The 8,486-nt window shown below is 49.2% G+C and overlaps 1 long non-coding RNA gene across 1 annotated transcript; it reads left to right on the forward strand.

Moving 5' to 3' along the window:
• The first annotated feature begins 581 nt into the window (after positions 1-581).
• Positions 582-1,997, forward strand: LOC128845177 (uncharacterized). Its single transcript, XR_008446628.1, has 3 exons — positions 582-672; positions 1,283-1,362; positions 1,919-1,997. It is a non-coding gene; the product is annotated as an uncharacterized LOC128845177 (long non-coding RNA).
• The last annotated feature ends 6,489 nt before the right edge of the window (positions 1,998-8,486 follow it).

Raw genomic sequence — 8,486 nt, forward strand, 5'->3', positions numbered from 1 at the left:
CAGGTAAAGCAAGCAGAGAACAGCCACCAAGAGGGACTTTATAGCTAACTGGCTGGCTGGGTGTTCATAAAAGGGAGCCCCCCCCTTCATTTATTACACATGGTCACGCTACATCTGGCTACTTGTCCTACAGAAAACAGGCCCTGTGTGGAGTCCTCCACATGGAGTCCCATTGCTGTTCTGCTTGTTCTCCTTGATCCAACCCTTCTCTGAACAAGTAGCTCACACAGTCAGGTCCTACACAATCCAACATTCTGCTGGAAGCCATCAGAACCCTTCTTAGACTGTCAATTCTTGGGAGCTGGGCCTGTGTCTTCCTTTGTTTGCAGACAGAGTCCAGTATATTGTAGGTGCTGCCCGGATACATCATCATCCTCAACTCACCACAATTTCTGATCCTGACTAGTCATTGCTCTGCAACATTGTTAATTTATCTACCAGGTGTTCCGTGTGGAGGGGTTTTGAATGAAGGTAGAATATTCTACCCGATGATGTTCTCTATCTAAATCCCTTTCACCCTGATATATATTTTTTCTCATTTTGGTTTAGGATTTCATTATGAAAAAAAGTTTCTTAAGACTCTTGTTTGTTCTCAGCAAGAGCATCGACTGGCATAACATGCCTGACTTTTTTATTCACAACTTTGCATCAGACACTGCAGGAGCCATAGTGGTGAGTAAATAATATACACAGGGTCCGTGTTGTTGGTTGGAAAAGATTGATGAACTGTGGAGAATACTTAGCTGCTAAACCCACGCTAGGGTCCATGGAATCTGGAGAGTTGTAAAGAACTTTGTTGTATACACTGAAGCAATTATTTCAGTGTGTAAAATTGAGGTCAGTGCTGATTGCCTGGAAATATTAGTGTGAATGGACAGAGAGAGGATGCTAGTTGGTGGGAAGTAGGAGATGAGTGGACAGAGATGGATGAGGAAATAAATGAGGGAGTGAATTTGTGGCTGGGTAGAAACAGATGAGATCCCTTTGGACAACACCACTGGCTGAGCAGCTTCATGATCTGAGAGCTCTTCCATCAGAAAGGAAGATCCTGGGTTTTGGCTGGGCTCCTTGTTACTTTTGGAATATCTGATGTTCTTTTAGCTGGGGATTTATTGGAGACTCCGGAGAAGCCTGTGGCTAATTTAGCCTTTTTTGAGGCCTCCAGAGTTAGCTGTGATGCCAGGGCTTTGTATAACCTCCTCAATGAATGTGTGAGGGAGTAGGACTGATGCTGGGAGCACTTGTGTCTCATTTACTATGTTTGCCCCTTTGTGACTTACAGGAGATGATTAAGAAAGAACCCCGGGACTCTCTCTCCAGCACCATACGGCTCCAGGCCATGGCCATCATTATCGAGCTGAGGTAACGTGACTTCTCATTTAACTGCCCAGCCTTCACACCTGGCTTCTCACTCCATGCTTGGTGGGACCAGAGTTGCCAATAGCAGTCCCTCACTTCGTGCCTTTTTCTCCTTAGATGCTGAGGACTCTTTGGGGAGGAGCTGGGGGACTATTGCATGGCTGACTGATGATTTTCTACCCAGTAACATTGTAATCCTCTTTACTCCACATGTGATTCAAAGCCAAGAGTCTCTGCAGACATTCTGAGATGATTTTCTTTCTGGAGGTGTCAGCTGAGTCATTTCCTTCACTCTCTTCTGTAGCGTTTCTGAGCCGGATTTACTATTCGGGTCACCAGTCCCTGCCCTCCCGTGCTTTTCCTGTATTCTGTTAATCTTTGCCAGTGTCTTACTCTTCTACATTGTTACTGTTCACATGATCTTGTTCTCTTGTATAGTCCAGATATCTCTTAGTCTCACACTCCTTCAGCATAACCCTCAGTTCATGTCCTCACCATCTGATGCCTCCGTTACGCTTCAGCACCTCAAAGTCCAATCCAGGCTTCTTCCTTTTACCAGCAAAAAGCATGTGGTGAAGGCCATGGGCTCCCACCAGAGATGGGTCCTGCTGAGAACATTCCTCAAGAGCGTGTTTTCCCTGCCACTTCTAATGACATTGCAGGTGCAAGGAGTAATCCGGGGTATAAGCGGCCAGTACACAAAGGTAACTCAAGAATGGTTTCCTGTTACTTACTTTGGGCCCATATTGGTGATATGTGACTACACTGTCAGCGAAATTTCTCATGGAACGCCATTGTGGAGTATCAGTTGGGGACTTTAGCCCTGGTGACGTGGCCCTGATCATTCATCCCATGCATACAGCAAGTAGCTGCTACATTCCCAATTTATGAAAATGATCCATCCGTTTTCAATTTACTAGGGAACTACTGGGGATCCCAGTCTGGGTGGTGAAGCTAGAATGGGGCATGTGGAATGAGGAAAACGTTCTTAGTGCTTGCCCCAGAAATGGGGCTGGCTATTGTTTGATCACTGACCGGGTATTTCTGGTGTGTGGCACCTCCCACAGCTAGATCCTCTTGCATGAAGGGGCTGAATAAAGTTGGGGTCCTGCGGCACTCGATACAGCCACATTTTCAGCCTGAACTTTACTTTAGTCCCTACTTTTGACCTGCAATTATTTGCAGTTACACCTTAGCTCACGTGGGCACCTGAAATACCTGATTTCACACCTAAATCCAGTACTTTGGCATCGAAGTGATCAACTTGATGGGTGAAAAGACCAGTAGGAGCAAAGCTGCGCCTTCAAATTGTGGGTGTAAATATGGTGGCAAATCTTTAACCATCTGACCCGTACTGTCAGAGTTGCTAAAGCTTTCAGTGCCTGCGCTTTTTTAATTCTGAAAAGTCATTTATGGCCCTAAAGTTGAGGGGAGAGAAATTACAGACACTGGACCAAATTCACTACCAAAGTCAATAGAATTTAGAACACTTAATTTGCCTCACATCCCGCATGCTCACATATGCTCTCTCTAACCAAATCATTGGAGTGAATAGTATCTAAGACCCAGAGGAGTAAAGGGCAAAGACACAGGGCCGGCGCAACCCACTGGGCGGTCGCCTAGGGCGCTACAATTTGGGGGGTGGCGACCACAGCGGTATTTCGGTGGCGGGACCTTCTGCCACCTAGGGCAGCAGAAAAGCTGGCGGTACTCCTGCAAAGACAAGGTGATATATTTATTAAAGTGATATTTATTTCTAATGTTAAAAAATCTCATTTCAATGTAGGACTTTCTTTTGCTATAATATTTTCCTTACTCTCTGATAAGGGCTTTGCTGCATGTTATCTTCCCAAGGGAGGCATTGATGAATTCATTACATCAGGTTTGGGGGATGATTTGGAAGATCAATTATAAGAAAAGGGTCATTTATACTGCAGATGTCTTTCTGTTATCAGTTTCCTTTGGTTTATAATGGAAATGAGGCGGGGATATAACGATGCATCTGGCTTTCTGGGTGATTGTCAAGAGCACAGCTTTGAATCACGGCAGGCCAATATCAGTTGAAACATGAGGCTAGTTTTCTCGAGATTCCTGAAGGATTCACTGCCCAGAACAAATCTAAATACGGTTTCTCTTGCGCTCAGGGCACCCACATTATTGAATAAGTGAAGTAGCTAATTATTTAGCAACTATTGTGTACAAGAAGTATGGGCCAGACCCTTCGCTGGTATGAATCCGTGTAGCTTCACGCCCGCTGATGGAGCTATGTCAATATGCACTCATTGAGGATCTGGCCTTATTTTTATAGACCTTGTCTTAGGACAAGGTCTGAACTATAAATTCTATTGGTTTATGACTTGGAAGCCAGAAAGGACCATTAGATCATCTAACCCAGGGGTGGCCAACCTGAGCCTGAGAAGGAGCCAGAATTTACCAATGGACATTGCTGAAGATCCACAGTAATATGTCAGCAGCCCCCCATCAGCTCCCCCACCCCACTCCCAGCGCCTCCTGCCCTCTGGCAGCCCCGCTGATCAGCGCCTCCCCCTCCCTCTCCGCACGTCCCAATCAGCTGTTTGGTGGCGTGTAGGAGGCTCTGGAGGGGAGGAGCGATGGCACGGCCGGCTCAGGGATGAGGCGGGAAGGGGTGGAGTGGGGGCAGAGCCTGGGGCAGAGCCAGGGGTTGAGCAGTAAGCACCAGTAGCGTAGCTAGGGTGGAAGCGGGGCAGCGGCCGCTCCCCCACCGAGCACAAGTGGCGCCTTTTTCATTTTACTCACCCAGGAGCAGGAAAAAAAAAGGCGGCACCTGCTGCGGTGCTTTTACTGACGGGGCGGCGCTCCGGGTCTTGGCGGTACTTCGGCGGCGGGACCTTCACTAGCTCCGGGTGTCTTCGGCGGCACTGAAGCTTCATCGCCGAAATGACGCCGAAGACCCGCAGAGCGAGTGAAAGTCCCGCCGCCGAGGTGCCACCGAAGACCCGCAGAGCGAGTGACGGTCCCGCCGCCGAGGTGCCGCCGAAGACCCTCAGAGCGAGTGACGGTCCCGTCGCCGAGGTGCCGCCGAAGACCCGCAGAGCGAGTGAAGGTCCCGCCGCACAGGTGCCGCCGAAGACCCGCAGAGCGAGTGAAGGTCCCGCCGCACAGGTGCCGCCGAAGACCCGGAGCGCCGCCCTGTCAGTAAAAGCACCGGAGCGGTTGGCACCTTTTTTTTCCACTGCCCCTGTTCCCTCCACCTGGCTACGCCCCTGATGAGCACCCCCGGGCACATTGGAACATTGGCGCCTGTAGCTCCAGTCCCGGAGTCGGTGCCTATACAAGGAGCCGCATATTAACTTCTGAAGAGCCGCATGTGGCTCCGGAGCCACAGGTTGGCCACCCCTGATCTAGCCTGATTTCTTGTATAATACAGGCCAAAGAATTTCACCCTGTGATTCTTGCCTCAAACCCATAAGATAAATTATTTGTATAATCCACAGCTCTGTGGCGCTGAGCATAACGGTTCCTCCTCCTTTCAGGTTCTCTTCATTGAAACATTGCAGACCCTCAACGAGATGCTCCAGAGTCTGATTTTAGAAAATCCAGTTCCGGCTGAGCTAGAGAGGATCTTGCAGGTAAACAGGATCTGGAGATGCCGGTTGGAGGATGGTAAGGTAGGGAAGAGGAACAGGAAAATCTTGTTAAGAGCTTGTGAGGGAAAGGAGAGTTAAGGAAAGAACGGAGTGCCCCATCTCCACAGGGTTCTCCTATTAGGGCATATGTGACAAGGTTCATGTAGCACGGGGGAGTCTTCTATTTCCATCTGTGAGGTCTGACAATCTCCTCCATTGTTACCCTCAGTTTCTTTCCTGTCTCCAGGTGGCCCTTACATCACACTGTCCTTCCAAATGAGGACGTTATTCCCTTTACTGCCCATCATTGCCACTCCTGATGCAATTGGAGGGGTCGCTGCCGGGACTCTAGTCCCCCGTGAGGGCTGGCACCTGGCCTCCACAGAACTCCCAGCTCCAGCTGCCCCACAGTGAGAACCAATGGGTGCAATGGGAACCAAGACTGCCGCTAACTACAGAGCATGAGGGCTGGCCCAAAGTCTGCAATCATGAAAGAATAGAAGTTTTCCTCCAGCTGCTCTTATTTTGCTGAATGAAATGCTGGATTGTGTGGCTTGTCCAGAGAAGACTTGGCCCTTCCCTTCCTTACATAGGACCCAATCCTGCATCCATTAAAGGCTCGATCCAATGCTCATTGAAATCAAATGGGGACCTTTCCGTTGACTTCAGTGGGCATTGGATCGGTCCTTAGATCAATGTCAAAACTTTCATTGACTTCAGCGGGTGTGTGACTGGGCCCTCAGAGAGAAATGCACTTTGCTTTCGTTCGAAGAGAAGAATTCCATGTGTATTTTGAGTCTGCACAAAGCAGACGCAGCCTGTATCTGTAAGAGTGAGATGATTCAGCCAGAATAAAGATTATCCTTTGGGGATCACTTGTATACACCCTTTCCCCCTGTTATTTTTAACCTCTCTTGTTTTTCCTGCAGCTCATGGACTCCTGGATGCAGTCGAGGGAAGCTTGCCGGCGGGAGAGGGCTGTATGGAGCAGCATACCGCTCCTAAACTTTGTGGCCACAGAAGTCAAACTGGATGTGAGTAACTCTTGACTTCTAGTGACCTGATTGCAAACTAGACCTACAGGGCACTCTCCCATGCCAGAGAAACTTCCTGCTTAGAAGTATGTTGATGGGCCCCACAGTGCAAAGCTCCCTAATAGGTGGAGGAAAAACCGATCTCGTTGCTCGTCCATCATCCTGACTGAGATGGGTTGGCGTCTGATACACTTGGAAAATAAATCCAGTGCCCTGGAGGAATAGGCCACCTCTTTCCAATGCAGGAAAGGCAGCTAACAAGGGGCACAGGAAGAACGGGTTTTTCTATGGTTGGATCTAATGAATTTCAGAGAAAAGAGATTTCAAAATCCTAGAGACTGAAGACATTTCATCCCCAGCTGGTTCCCTGTTTGCCTCCAGTCCTCATCCTAGTACCATGGGATACTTTCCTCTTGTGGAGCTGCAGGAAGAGGCCTCTCCATTCCAGCCCACCTCAGCCGTTACAGATCATTATGATCCTGATCTTGCTCCCACTGACATCTGTGGCAAAACTCCAGTGGACGTCTGTGGTGCGGGATCGAGCCCTATATTCTTCTTCTGGCTCCCAAGCCTCTTCTGAAGAGGGAGAGCTGAGGATCACGCCCCATTATAGAAAGGGACTGTGTGGATATAGACTCCTTGCCTAGGAGACACAGCCCGCTTTACCTGCAGTGGTAATGGATTCCTCCTCTCCTCTTTTGTACAATTAGGAAGCGTCTCCATTCACCAGGCTCGGACACCTGGTTGCAGTGCTGGGGATCCGCTGTGGGGATCCCGTCAAGGCGATCAGCTCAAAGGCAGCAGGGGCTGTTCATTACCTCGTCTCTATTGCGTGGCGCCAAAAGAGTAAGAGAAGCAGTGATGAGCATCTGAATCCCCCTCCTGGGAGCTAAATGCTAGAGACTTTCCTCAGGCAAAGCTCCCGTTCAGGATAGTGCCTGAGGAAGAAGTAGAGCATCTGGCTCGGTATTTGATCCTTTGAACAGAGTGCTGGTTTTTTTGTGGCTCTAGAAACAAGCGTCTGATAGTCATCCCGTAATTCTAGCCCTGACTTTCAAAGAAAGGAAAGGGGAGGGGGGGAATACAGAGAAAGGCAACACACGTTACCGCAAACTGAGACTGGTAGAGCTCATTCCGTCAGTGGGAATGGGAAGGGTCAGTGGGACACGATGATAGGGGATTAAACGCCATCAGACCAATTAGTTCAGTTCGAGATGCCTGTACCCGGAACGCCCCAGAACTCTGATGGCTGTTGGAAATCTGGATCCAAATCTGGGGCTCGATTCATGACTGTGTTAATCCACTTCTATGCCACTGAAGTGTTTTGGCTAGATTCCAGTCACCACTTGATAGAGTCACTTTACTCTGGGGGGTCAAGGCCCTGATCCAGCACAACATTTACGCACATCTGTAACTTTCATCAGGCGAGTAGTCCCACGGAAGTCCCTGGGATTATTCATCTGCTTAGAATAATGTAGGTGCTTAAATGCTTTCCTGGATCAGGGCCAAACAAAGGGCTTTGTCCAGTAAAGAGGGATGAGAGCAGAAGCCAGGAAGCAGAATGGAAAGTTAAGAGTGTTAGTAACATGTATTTCAGTTGCACAGTTGGACAGAAAGAATGTGGAATGGACTGACCAGAGGAACAAGGAATTTCTGGCTGCTTGGAGCCCCACTGTGGTTTGCAACAGCCCCTCCAGGATCGCAGAGGTAATCACATCCTGGCACTAATGTCCATTCTACATTGGTGTCAGTACAATACGGTATCGCACAGCTCCAAACTACTTCCTGTCCCTGGATCGCCCATCTCTATTGTGTATGGCTTACCCAAGAATTACAGCTCCTGCCCTTACTCATGGCTAGAAATGACATGCTCAGAAAGAAACCAGATGGGTGAGGTCCAATTTTTTTATTGGATCAACTTCTGTGGGTGAAAGAGACAAACTTTTGAGCCATACAGAGCTCTTCTTCAGACAGAGACAGAAGAGCTCTGTGTAGCTCAAAAGCTGGTCTCTCTCACTACCAGAAGTTGGTTCAATAAAAGATAGAACCTCACCCACCTTGTGTCTCTAATATCCTGGGACCGACACGGCTACAACAGTGAAGACAACAAATGCTCATAAAGAGGGATCTACTCTGCAGCAAGTGGTTCTCAACCTTTCCAGACTATTGTACCTGATTTCAGTCCCAGGGGGCGGGGTTCGGGCTTCAGCTTGAGCCCCGGGCGGTGGTAAGGTGGCCGGGTGCCCGGTTTTTGACCAGCAAATCTGGTTGAAAAGGGGATCTGATAGAGTCCGGTCAGATCTACTGACTGGACACCCAAAGTCCAGTTACTGCGGGTGAGGGAGGTGGGGAGGTGCCAGGTCATCACCCGCACCAGCCCCTACTCAACCGGGGCCGCCACCTACCCACATCATGTGGCTGCAGCTCCCAGCAGGCAAATTGCTCCTGACCTGGGCGGGGAAGAGGGGAAGAGCAGTGAGCAACA

The sequence above is a fragment of the Malaclemys terrapin genome, chromosome 11 (genome assembly GCF_027887155.1).
Source record: "Malaclemys terrapin pileata isolate rMalTer1 chromosome 11, rMalTer1.hap1, whole genome shotgun sequence".
Lineage (NCBI taxonomy): Eukaryota > Metazoa > Chordata > Testudines > Emydidae > Malaclemys > Malaclemys terrapin.